This window comes from Felis catus, chromosome C1 (genome assembly GCF_018350175.1).
Source record: "Felis catus isolate Fca126 chromosome C1, F.catus_Fca126_mat1.0, whole genome shotgun sequence".
Taxonomy (NCBI): Eukaryota; Metazoa; Chordata; class Mammalia; order Carnivora; family Felidae; genus Felis; species Felis catus.
In genome coordinates, this window is record NC_058375.1 from 165,220,623 (window position 1) to 165,233,766 (window position 13,144).

Sequence of the window (13,144 nt, forward strand, 5' to 3'; positions counted from 1 at the left end):
TTTGTAAAAACTTTATAGACTATTTCAAATGAAAGGAGATTCCAGTTTGAGTGAACCAGTTATTTGCTATCACCATTTCAAAGTCATCAGAGAAACCTCCAAAGAGGAAAAAATATATATGTACTCAGGTATATATTCCTTCCTTCCTTTAAATGTGTTCATTTTGCAATGGAGAGTTAATTTCTAACTTTATAATCTCAAAAAGAAATAAGAAATTAAAGCCAAATGATAAATCTGAAAATCTTTATGAGTAAATTTCAAATTATGATGGAATGACATTTCAAAGCATTTACTTGGCAGCATATGGGAAATTACATAAGGATTATGGTAGGCATCAAAATATTTTAAGGCGACCATTAAACAGTTTTAAAGATAGACCTAATCACAAACTCAGCATTTAAACTAAGTCTTTACACACTACAAAACTGTTTTAAAAGAGCAGAAATTATTTTATCTCATTGTAATTCTCAAAATTTTATGACAATTCCACTCTATCATTCACTTCAGTTTCAATTAATCTACTGTCATTGAAAGAGTCTTGTTAAAATTAATTTTCTTTTTCCAAAATAATCATAATATCCCATTTGAGGTACTGATTTAAAACTCTTATTCAATTAGATAAGCTCAGCTTCCATCATAAAGAGAGATAATAGAGACTCAGAGGAAACCAGATAGACTGAAGATTTTAAAAATTTTAACCAGGGCTTTATGATATACCAAAAGTTACAAGATGCTTAAAACCAAAGAGAAGATGTCTGCCTTTCAACTTGGTGGGTAACAAGGTGAATTGTTCATATGCAATATGCAGATTTTAGCAAAAGTGCAAAGGAAGCTCAAAGTTGTAGTTTCCATAAATCTCATACAGCAGCACCAGGACCAGCCTAATTTACCATCTGATGACTCCCATAGAGAAGAAATGTATTTCCCCAACAGCACAGTAACGTATTAGGCTGCCAGGTAAGATTGTGACAAGTTTTCCCGCCTAAAACTTCCTCTTAAATTAACTGACATAGAGATACACAAATGACATTTTTAAAAAGTTCTTTACAAGCTTCAACTTGTTTTCATTATAAGTTCCACATAGAATATTAATACTTACAATTGATTTTAGCAGTAACAAACACTCCTGCTATTTAATGAAAGAAATGTCTCAGCTTCAGGTTTTATTTATTAGCATTTGAAGTCCCTCCATAACCTTAGTAAGATCAGTTATAGGTTAATTAAATGAGAAAAACAGCCTGCCAAAATTCTTTGTCCTTAAAATACATAACTGTATGTTTGCAGTTTTCCTGCAAATCCTTATAACCTATTTCAACTTGAGGATAGATCGGGCTCCAAGCCTAAATTTACTTCATACATCCCCAACAAAGTGTCTTTTGCCTGAAATTTTTATATATTTTTTTCATAATGTGCCAGCCGCAAATATTGTCTTAAGAGGTTTCTGTTTTATTAAGCATTTGAGAGTTATCCATCTTAGAGTTGTATCAGTGAGAAGGTAGCAGAGCCTGTTCACAGTAGAAATATTTGCTACTTAAAAATGAACACAAATTTAAACTTACAACATGTCTGTCTTCAGTGGTGTTTGTGGTGAAGTTCCATGGTTATTACATATCCTAAATATACATTCAAATATCTCTACAAATGAAAAACAAAAAGCTAAGCATTCACTGGCAAAAGATTGAGCTCCTCCATCAACATGGCAGGAATATTTCAAATAAATGCTCTCTTCTCAAATCCATTGGAAGAACAGAATCCATTTGTCTGGCCTTTCCTCTCTCCGCCCCTGCCCACCGTTTTTCTCTACTTTCATCTGCAAATCAGCCTGCCCCTCTCCGGCCACACGACAATGATCCCCCATTATACTGATGGGGGGAAAAATGGGGAAGAACGAGGGCTAATGGGAGGCTACATGATGATAGCCGCCTGCCCTTGATTTGAGAGCGACCCCGCGGCTCCCCTCGTCTACCACTAGCTGGCGCCAGAACCCTAAAGATGCAGTGATATATTGCGTCACAGCCTGCTAATTAACAAGGCTGTTTTCAAACTGACCGTAGTTATCTGAGGAAAACATGAAATGATTTTAACTGTAAGCATATAGTAAAGCAGCACCACAGAGGTTGCCATTTCGATTAAAATAACTCCATTTTATGCCTCCAAGCTTTTGTCAAAAGAAAGAAAGAGAGAAAGAAAGAAAGGGAAAGAAAGAAAAGAAAGAAGAAAGGAAGGAAAGAAAGAAAATCATTAAAGAATTTGAGGAGTTTTTTTTTAATCTAAATAATAAACATAGAAGTCTTTTTTTCCCCCCTACAAACTATTCACTATACATATAAAACTGTAAAATTTTCCGGTTATATAATGCTCTGTTAACCTAAATAAAGTGCCTTTTTTATTATGCCTTCAGTCTAAGAAATGTCCAACACAGGAGGGTCATACAAGAAAAGCGACTTTACTGCCTTAGCTCTTAATTCACTCTCACACCTTCCTTCCTTGTAACTAGCTTCAGCTTTCCACTCCTGGCATGCGGGCTCCACCAGCTTTCTCTCATCCTGCCCTTGCCTCCTCCCATGCAAACCCAACACCGCCCTTCCAGACACCGCCATGGCTGCACTTCTGTGGCGAGAAATGCCAGCCAAATACAAATAATTGCTCATTTTAGGGAAAGATGGCCCCTGGACAAGAGAGAGGAAATGGCGTTTTGGGTTCACAACATAAATTATCATCATGCAAGTAAGATATGCTGAGATTTAGGTATGGCTAGAGCAAAACCATGTACAAAAAATTCAAAGCATTTGCTGCCACGGAAAACATTGTTTTTCATTTGAGAAAACTTCATACATTTTTACAATTAGAAAAATCACACTCTGATTATTTTGGCAAGAGGAGAATTCAGACAAAATTACAGGGAAATATATGTTAAAATTATTTTTTAATGTTTATTTATTTACTTTGAGAGAGAGAAAGGCAGAGAGAGAATCCCAAGCAGGCCTTAAAATCAGGACACCAAGCCGTGGCAACCGGAAATGTTAGTTAAGTTTAGCAGTAGAAACAGCAGGGGGAGCAGAATGTGGGTCTCGAACCCACGAACCACGAGATCATGACCTGAGTAGAAACCAGGAGTCGGGCACTTACTGAGCCACCCAGGCACTCCTACTGTATTTTTTTAAAGCAATACTTTTTAGTTTAACTTACATGAACGGTTTAAATGGCTGGTAATACCCATTCAAACCATGTGACCTATTGCCCTCTCTGCCCCCTTATATCCTCCAGGACAGTGGAGGTGGGCCACTTGGGACTGGGAAGGAAAGAACCAGTTTCTCCCAGCTTTCCTCTGGTTTTCACCGGCAGAAAGACCTCAAGCTTTCCTTTCCTCGCCCTTATGCTAATTCCTCAAAGAATGAGTGCTAAGCTTTATCTTGGGCGTATTTGTTTCACCTCCATGACAAATGAGATAAATGTGTTTTCTTTACTTAGAAGCCAGTCCCTCTCTCAGCCAAAGTATACATGTGGTGCCTCAGACTTGCAGTTCTAAACCTTTCCTGAACTTTTCCCTTGGGATATCAGTGAGTCATTGTCCTTTCCTCTCCAAATAAGGGCCCAGAAATGAACCAGACAGAGTGTGGTCTGTTACCAAAACATGTTTGTTTTGATGGCTTTTCAGTCTTCCAGTTGAAATCTTTACGAACGCATCTCTTAATGATACCTAGGTGACTTTAATGAAGGAATATTCAGGTGAAAATAAAGTTTTGAGACTGTCAAAAATTCTGCACAGCAAATACAACGGAGGAGCTCAGTGTGTCTGCAGTGTAATGGAGGGTCAGATTTACTCCTTTGTTATCAGTCATGATTTTGCTGGGCCTTTCCAACAGACATAATGACAGGGGGACTACATTAACCACAATTGTGAATGCCTTGATCTTCATGCTAACCGCAGTTGTCTTTTGTTACTTACTGGCCTTGACCTATAGATGGACTGCATCAGCTGCTACTGAAACCAGAGGTTCCTAGTGCAAGCCTGAGTCCTATGCACAGTTTAATTCATATTCCACTCAACATGCCCGTTTTATTTCCAGTGGAAATTGCTCATTTAATTGCACTGTAAGTTTTATGGGGTATGCCCCAGGCTGCGTTCTTTATGCTAGGCATTTCAGTATTTATGGGCAGAGCTATACCCAAAACTTCAAACATAAAGTAAAACCAGCAAAATATGCTCTCCTCCAGTTCCATAAATACTTTTCTCCAGTTTCATTATTTTTTCCAATGAAATTAAAGGAGTGTGTTAAACCTGTAACATAGGCTATTTCTTGGTGTCTCCAGAGCTGCTTTTGTCCTTCAGATTCATATCTGATACAGCTCTGCTTTCCTGCTCAAGAATGAGACTGTAAGAGAGCAAGAGTGGTCCATTCTGTGCATGGGCTTGCTCTGCAGTAACAGGAAAGACTTCCTCTGTCCATAGTCTGTAGAATTTTTATCCATGAGACTAACGTGATTTTTTTGTTGTTGTTTTTAATGAACTGTGCCTACTTCTAGGTGACACACAGTAAATAAACGCTCTGGATTACAGATTTAATGCCTGAGTTGCACAAAAGGTCTGGTTTAAAGAAATAAATATCTATGTCAGCCTTCTACCGCAGATGGTTTCTACATTCGGGCGGGGGGGGGGGGCAGCAGCAGACAGACATGATTTTACTTACAGCAGATCAGAATACATTCCTAAACTACTCAAATACTGCAGTTAACTGTGTGTCCACAACACCTATGATTGCTTTTATCTACTATTATTAATCTTACTATGAAATATACGAAAGCATGTTTCCTGGAACTCCAGAGACTGAGACCAACACTCCCTACTGATTACAGCATTAATGCGATCATTCCTGTATTGGTTGGGAATCAGTGAAGCTGCAAGTAGCTGAAAACCCAAAATAACGGTGGCTTAAGCAAGACAGAAATTATAGTACTCATTAGGATAGCTGACACATTCTAGTTCTCCTATTGGGGCACATAGTAGGATTGTACTTCCATACCCTCTTTGAGGCTAGGCATTGTGATGCGACTTGCATTAGCCAACAAAGTGACACGTGTGTTTTCACATGTGCGAAAACGTGTGTTTTTCAGGTGGGGGCTTTAAGAGCATACAATTCATGACATTCCTTTGCCTGGCTCTACACCAGTGGAAGCACTGATTGAGATGGAATGCTTCAGCCCAGGTCTCTCAGTGCCCTCGATGAGCAGATGCCCTTGCTGACCAGCATGGGATGAGTGGTGTGATCAAGAAATAAACTTTTGTTAGGTGAAACCACAGGTTAAGTTTCTTTCTCACATAAAAGTTGGGGTGGGAAGGACAGAACTAATATAGTGGTGTATGGTTTTAGGGACCCAAGTTCCTCTGTCTTGCTGTTCAGGCGAGCATAATCATGTGCTCATGTTCTAAAATTCCAAGCAGCAGGAAGCTCCTGGAAGAGGTCTCCCTTCCACTCATATCCCCCTTGGCCAGAACTTGGTCGCAGGGCTACACCTAGAACTGCAAGGGAAGGGTGGGAGATGAAAGTTACCTGAGGCTCAGCCAAAACTCATGGACCGTTTCCCTACATAAGAGGATACAAGGTTCTGCCACTCTGCCCTTCACTCTTAAAACGTCCTTTTGTAAACAAGGCTGGTGGTAGGACAGCACAGCCCCATTCACAACCATTTTTTATAAAAATGCAGAAGTAATCAGAAGATTGATCAATGTGGATAATGAGAGGTTGAGGCCACCCGAATTTATTTTGTTGTTGAGGAAAGGTTTTTTTCCTTCCCCAACATCTTTGTTGGTAAGAGATTCTGAGACCAGAATCTTCATTTATAACCTTCAACAAGATTTGAAATGATACTATTTGTATTAATTCCATGCACTTGTTTATCTGGCTACTTTTAAAGAAACACTGGGGGCGCCTGGCTGGCACAGTCGGTAGAGCATGTGACTCTGGATCTCAGGACTGTAGTTCAAGCCCTACGGTGGGTGTAGACATTACTTAAAAATAAAATCTTAGGGGATCCCTGGGTGGCTCAGTCGGTTGGGTGTCCGACTTCGGCTCAGGTCATGATCTCCAGGTTTGTGAGTTCGAGACCCACGGTAGGCTCTGGGTGGATGGCTCAAACCCTGGAGCCTGCTTTGGATTCTGTCTCTCTCTCTCTCTCTCTCTCTCTCTCTCTCTCTATTTCTCCCGATTGCTTGCTCTCTCTCTCTCTCTCTCTCTCTCTCAAAAGAAAATATTAAAAACTTTAGAAAAATAAAAAATAAAAATAAATAAAATTTTAAAGCAGCAGCTGGGTGGCTCAGTCAGCATTGCAGTTAGCATCTGACTCTTGATTTTGGCTCAGGTCATGATCTCATGGTTCGTGGATTCGAGCCCCACATTGGGCTTGTAATTCTCTCTCTCCTCTCTCTGCCCCTCCCCCCCCAAATAAATAAACTTAAAAAAAAATAAAGTAAATAAAATCTTTTTTAAAAATCACACAAAAAAAATTTATATTATTTGTACATATGTATGTATTATCTGTATGTATGTATTGATATTATATTATCTATATGATATTTCACTACCAAACCCAGAAATACAAGATACAAGGAGAGTGAGTTTGGCTGTACATTCATTGTTTCTTGCAAAGATTGGAACTTAAGAAAAATCAATCAAGATGATTAAATCTAACTTTGGGGAGTTGTTTTCCATTGTGTCTGAGCCGAAGCTAGCAGCGAGAATTAGTGATGCCATGTTGTATACACAGCACAGCTGATCCAGGCCTTACAACAGTCATTGGACAGACCTGGTGAAACTGGCTGCAGTAGAATTATATCAATGCAGAAAGAGCCTTGCTCCTTTAACAAAGTCCTCAGTTCAAAGCAAAGTGAAAAGCTTTTTTGTTTGCTTCAGTTTCACATCTAAGTTCATTTTTGGTCACTCCTCCTTGTGTAGGAAAAAAAAAAAATTTTTTTTTTAATTGTCAAAAAAGTTTCCTAAGCATTTTTGGTAAACACTACACCTAAGCCAGGAAGGAGCCGGACCCCTAAAGAGTTTATGGTCTAAGATGTGGAGAGAAGAAAGGCAGGCAAGTGGGTGTACAGCAATTTTTATTGCCGAATTAACCACCAAAATGCAAATCAAAAGAGGACCTAAGGCAGGCAGCAGCACCAGGTCATGCCCTTTCATTCTCCTTCCTTGACCACCATTTCTTTTCCTGCTCCCCTGCTTTATTTGTATAGTGGGAAATCTATTGTCCATGGTGGAGTTCAAGTATGCCTGAGCATGTTTGTCAAACTGGTGGGGCAGGCCTTGCAGAAGCCTGAGGGGCCTCTGGCAATGCACTCAAACTGGGTCTGCTACTTCAATTCAAACAGATCCAGACAAGTCTGGCAAATTAGTAGGAGGAGGAAGCCATATGTGTGAGATGCACAAAAGGCTTCCAGCAGAAGAACTCCATTTTCAGGGAAGAGCAAAAGTCTTATTTGCATGACCAGGGACTGACTTATCTTCCCCTGTCAAAGTAATTCTTTTTTTTTTTTTTTATGATTAAGGTATAAATGACATACAACATTATCTTAGTTTCAAGTGTACAACATAATGATTGGATATTTGTATATACTGCAAAATGATCACAGAAGTCAGGTTAACATCCAACACCATCCATAGTTACAGAATTTTTTTTCTTATGATGAGAATTTTTAAGATTTAATTTGTGAACAACTTTTAAATATGCAATACAGTATTATTAGCTCTAGTCACCATGCTGTACATTACATCCCCAACTTATTTATTTTATAATGGGAAGTTTGTACTTTTTGACTCCCTTTGCCCATTTCACCCACCCCCATCCCAGCCACTGGCAAGCACTAATCATGCTAACTCTCTCTGTATCAGTCCAATTTTAGTGTATGTGCTGCCGAAGTGAGCACTCAAAATAACTCTTTTGATTGTTTTTCAGTCCTAGGAAACTGGGACACAGGGTCAGAATCTGTATACCCAATGGGATCGTCACTGTTGCTAGCTTACACAGGATTTGCTATTAGATCAGAAAACAAGCCTTAAGGGTACCTTTGTATACATCAGAAAAAGATGCTCTTCATTAGAGCCTGGCCACGGAGAGGTTGAGGGCAGGTAACAGCAGTTCAAAACCAGACAACCACAACTGGAGACCCTCATTGGAATAATGGGCATGCTACGAAGCCAAAGGACTCCAAAGTACCCAGTTCCTGCATGGTACAACCACATCTTCTCTCCACAGGCCCTGGGGAAGAAGTTTAAAAGTGATGAGAAAAGGAAGTCAAAGAACCATACACCTAAAACCCCAAGGCCGAGCTCTCTGATTATAGACCAAGCACATGGTTTAGGCTTAACTCAAAATGAGTTCCCTCCCTTCCCTTAAGCTCAGCTCAGATCTTGGCATCTTCCATGCCTTAAACCAGCTAGCCTCCTGGGATAAGAGACCAAAAAAATAGCCTGAATAGTGACCCAAAATCTGACCCAACAAAGCCTGAGAAAGGAGCACTGAGAGGAGTGGGGGGAGACCTGAGGAGAGTGATCTAAGGCTTAAATCACCAACGTTTCTTGTTCATGGGCTTGACCATCAAAGTTCTCAAAGTGCAAGTTTACAAAAAGTAAAGTGCCACTTTACAAAAAGTGCCACTACAAAAAAAAACATGCAAGGAAAAAACAGCCAGGAAGTCAAAAGTAGTGGGGAAGAAATCAATACCGTATTCCAATACCACAATCCAAAAAGAACAAAAATGTTAATCAGAACTTAAAGAAATATTAATACTGCTCCCTGGCACATAAAACATAAAGGAGTGGCAATTTTCTGGAACACATCCATTTCTGTAATTTACTCAGCTGACTAACCCAATAAAGGCTACATTTACTAAACCCCAAGCCCACAACCAAAGATCTTTCTTTCTTTTGATTTATCTTAAAACATTTTTAAGTACCTGATGCAGTCATTTTATGCAGATTTATTAGAAAGCTCAAGGTATGTCATATAACTGCTATAGTTTTAGCAAAATAAAATCACTGTGATCTCTGAAAAAAAGTGGTATAAAAATAATAAAATGATTAATAGTTCTTCAAATTACAGATGGCCCCCAGCTTACAGTGGTTTGACTTAATGGTTTCTTTACTTTACCATGCATGGTGCATGGTTCAGTAGAAACCGAACTTCCAATTTTGATTTCAATCTCTTCCTGGTCTAGGGATATGCAGCACGCGACTCTCCCGTGACCCTCGTGACGCTGGGCAGCAGCAGCCCCAGCTCCCAGTTGGCCCCGCCATCCATCGGTGGGGGAGGGGGTAAACAATGGACACTTGTACAGAACCACTCTGCACCCATACAACCATTCTGGTGTTCACCTTCAGCACAGTATTCAATAAATTTCATCATACAGTCAACTGTTTTGTTATCAAATAGGCTTTGTGTTACAGGATTTTGCCCATCTGTAAGCCAATCTAAGTGTTCTGAGCACGGTTAAGGTAGGTGTGGCTAAACTGTGATGCTCAGTAGATCGGGTGCACTATATGTACTTTTGACTTCTGATGGCTTTATCAGGACTTAACCCTAGCACAAGTTGAGGAAAATGTGGATAATATTCACTATGCATTTTACTCAGAAAGGAAGAGAAAACCCCAACTGAGGCATCAGGTTCAAACTTGCTTCAGGCCAAACACTTTTTCAAAAGCTGTATTTTACACAGACATTATCTACAAATACAAATAAAAGCAGGGGTGTGCTGGTAAACGTTTAACAAGGGGCTCTCTGAGAAACACTGATTTGGAGGTATAAATGCTGCTTTCTGTGGTATAAATGCTCCCATCTTGGGTATCACGAATGAAGACTTGTAAGAGGTGCACCGAATCCTTGCCAGTGGGCAGCATGCCTCAGACACCCCGGTGCCAACCCCACCATTCAGTTCCCTCTCCCTTAACACCCAAGGGCACAGTTTGAAAACTCTTAGCAAGATAACTTTGTTCAAGGAAACTTTTTGATGGTTATCACAAAGATTGTTAAATTGCCACTTATCAATACTTAAGAAATCCTGTTTTCCTCACCTTATCTTAAGATTCAATGAAAGCTCTAAAAATACACAGTAGAGATTTAGTAACCACCAAGAGGCAACTCCCACCCCTCATTTAAATAACCTTTGATCTTCATCGTATGACCTTCCAAATATACACTTTATATACATCTTGTCTCAAATTTCACATCGTATGGAATTCTAAGGAGGACACACAAAAATTTGCTCTTAAAAATTCTAAAAGTCAGATGCACAGATATGATGTAACTCCCACTTTCCCTCCCTCTCCTTTTCCTTATCTTTTTCTCTCAAATTCTCTCAACCCATTCCCCATCCTCCCTCTCCTTCACTATCTCTCTCCAAAAAAAAAAAAAAAACAAAAAACAAAAAAAATCAGCCAGGTTGAATGAGGAATCTGTACAGAAGGGGAGAACATTTCAATCTCTTCCCCTCCCAGTCTCAGACTTAGCAGATATGGGCCTTTTGATGTGGGGGAGTCTAGAGGGAAGGCCAGAAGCAAATCACCTTCCTGGTGTTTCTGTCTCAGAGAGCCCAGAGTCACATCAGTCAGTGATGGTCATGTGAGAGAGACGCCCAGTAAGAGAAGGGCATGGGAGACAGCTGCCTATGGACAGAAGCATAAAAGAAGGAACTGGGAGTTTGTGCCACTTGTTAGCAATAACCACATTTTCTTCCTTCTTTTTATGTGTTTGCTTTCTGGTGAGCAAGTGACCACTCATTTTTTTCCTTCTTTTCATGGCTGTCTCTAGCTACCCTATTTTTTTTTTTTTTTTAATATTGCTGGATTATGCTAGCGGTGGACAGGAAATAAACATTTCCTCAGATATGGTAGGAACCTGCAGTGAAATATTTGCAGTTTCTCACAGGTACAGGTCAAGTTAACCAAACAGGGTGGGGCCTGATCCCCAGAATTAAGTGAAGTCAAGAGCGCTAGAAGGCTGTCCTTTCCAGACCGTGGCCTGGCCTAGAGGCTGAGCCAGTTCAGTGTTCCACACACCTTTATGGAGGCCCTACTAAGCGCTAGGCACTACTTGGTATGGAGGCTCTGGAAATTGGTTCTGCTATTCAAGAGCCCTGGGTTGTCCTCATTTTACTATTATTGTTGTTTTTTGCAGTCAGGGAGGTGGGTGATCTTTTCTTATTCTAGGCAACATTCAAATACCTTGCATACACCCACAGACGTGTCTGAGACTCGAAGAGAACATTCCCCAGAGGGGACTACACTGTGTCCCTGGAGGGAGGGGCGGTGACTTGGGAAAGGAAAGTGGAGAAGGGATACAGATATATCATCTAGATCAGGCTAGGTGGCTTGAGAACTTGGGGAGAGGGAGTTGTGAAGAGCAAAAGACTTTCAGGAGAAATCATAGGACAGGATATAGAATATACTAATTTAGGAGAGAAGAGCTCCGGGAAGGAGATAGGCAGGAGAGGACAGAGAGATCGCTTCCTGACAGGAAACTCACCACTGGGAAACTGCTCATAACCAGGAAGTGTCGGAGAGCGATTCCAGCACCCAGAGCTCTGGATGTGCTGCCCACATGCCAGTCACATGGCTGCAGAAAGAACAGAATCAAAACTGGAGGGCAAATCTGGTGAACGAAAGCAAAGCCAGGACTTTGCCCGCTTCTCCAGAAACCAGAAGGCCACAAGAGAGACCATTCATCCTAGATCTCAGAATAGGATGATAGGATAACTAGCATAGGCTGGCCCAGGGAAGGAGCTAGAAGAGCTAACACTCGTAGTGTGTGCCAGGCGCTATTCTAAGTACATTCAAGTATTAGCTCATTTAACCATCAACAAAGAGCTCTGTGAGATAGGTGTTACTATTATAACCATTCTACACATGAGAAAATTGAGAAACACAATGGTTAATTTATTTCTGCACAGCTACTCAGTAATGTAGTCTGGATTTGAAACCAGGGAGTGTTGCTCTGTGGTTGCAGAGCCCACACCCACAATCCTATGCTGTAGCACTAAAAAAGAAGAACAGAACAAAATGGGGAACAACAAGTTAATGTTTTCAAGAGAGTAACATGAGAATTGTTTTTACAATTTACTTCATTCATCACTAAAATGTGTCCTGAAGTTCTCTTATGTCATAGTAAAGGCATTTGCTCACATGACATTTTGAGCATATTGTACAAGAGAAACATATATGCATTCAGCAAATATTTATTGATGACCTTCTCTATTCCAGGCAGTAGATTAAATGATAGAGTTCCTGGTTTCATGGAGTTTACAGTCAAGGGTGAGAACTCAGTGGTCACAAGTTATTACTGGAGAATGCACGATAAAGAAAAACCCTCACACTTAAAAAAACACACACACACACACACAAAACGGAGGTGCCTGGGTGGCTCAGTTGCTAGAGCAACTGACTCCTGACTTCAAGGTCGTGAGCTCGAGCCCCACATCAGGTGTAGAGATTCCTTTAAAAAACATGATTAGGAGAACCTGGGTGGCTCAGTCGGTTAAGCGTCGGACTTTGACTCAGGTCATGATCCCACAGCTCGTGGGTTCTAGCCCTGCATCAGGCTCTGTGGGGACAGCTCAGAGCCTGGAGCCTGCTTCAGATTGTGTCTCCCCTCTCTCTGCTCCTCCCCCAGTTGCAATCTGTCTTCCTCTCAAAAAATAAATGTTAAAAATTAAAAAATATATATATATATATATAATTAAAACTTTGGGGCACCTGGGTGGCTCAGTGGGTTAAGCTTCTAACTTTGGCTCAGGTCATGATCTTATGGTTCATTGGTTCCACCCCTGAATCAGGCTCCCAGCTGACAGTGCAGAGCCTGCTTGGGATTCTCTCTCTCCTTCTCTCTCCCTGCCCCTCCTCCACTCACGCTTTCTCGGTCTCAAAATAAAGAAATAAACTTAAAAAAATAATTAAAACTTCAATATTAAATACTGATTTCATATCATATACCAAAAACATCACATATATTTGTACTATTCCTACAGTAACTCTACCTATTTTATAGACAAAGAAACTGAGGCACTGAAAAGTTAAAAAAATTGGCCATAGAGTAAGTGGCAGAGATTCGAATCTAGACTTCTCTACTATGAAAATCCAGGTTTCCTCTT

At 40.4% G+C, this 13,144-nt stretch overlaps 1 long non-coding RNA gene across 4 annotated transcripts in view; it reads right to left on the reverse strand.

Moving 5' to 3' along the window:
* Nucleotides 1-12,455, reverse strand: part of LOC111561878 — a 172,635-nt gene extending 160,180 nt beyond the window's left edge. For 2 of the 4 annotated variants that reach the window (XR_006583338.1, XR_006583339.1), the window contains exon 1: nt 8,070-12,455. This is a non-coding gene — a long non-coding RNA (uncharacterized LOC111561878). The remainder of the gene's footprint in view (nt 1-8,069) is intronic. The other 2 variants (XR_006583341.1, XR_006583340.1) reach the window with 2 other exon arrangements.
* Between the last annotated feature and the right edge of the window lie 689 nt (nt 12,456-13,144).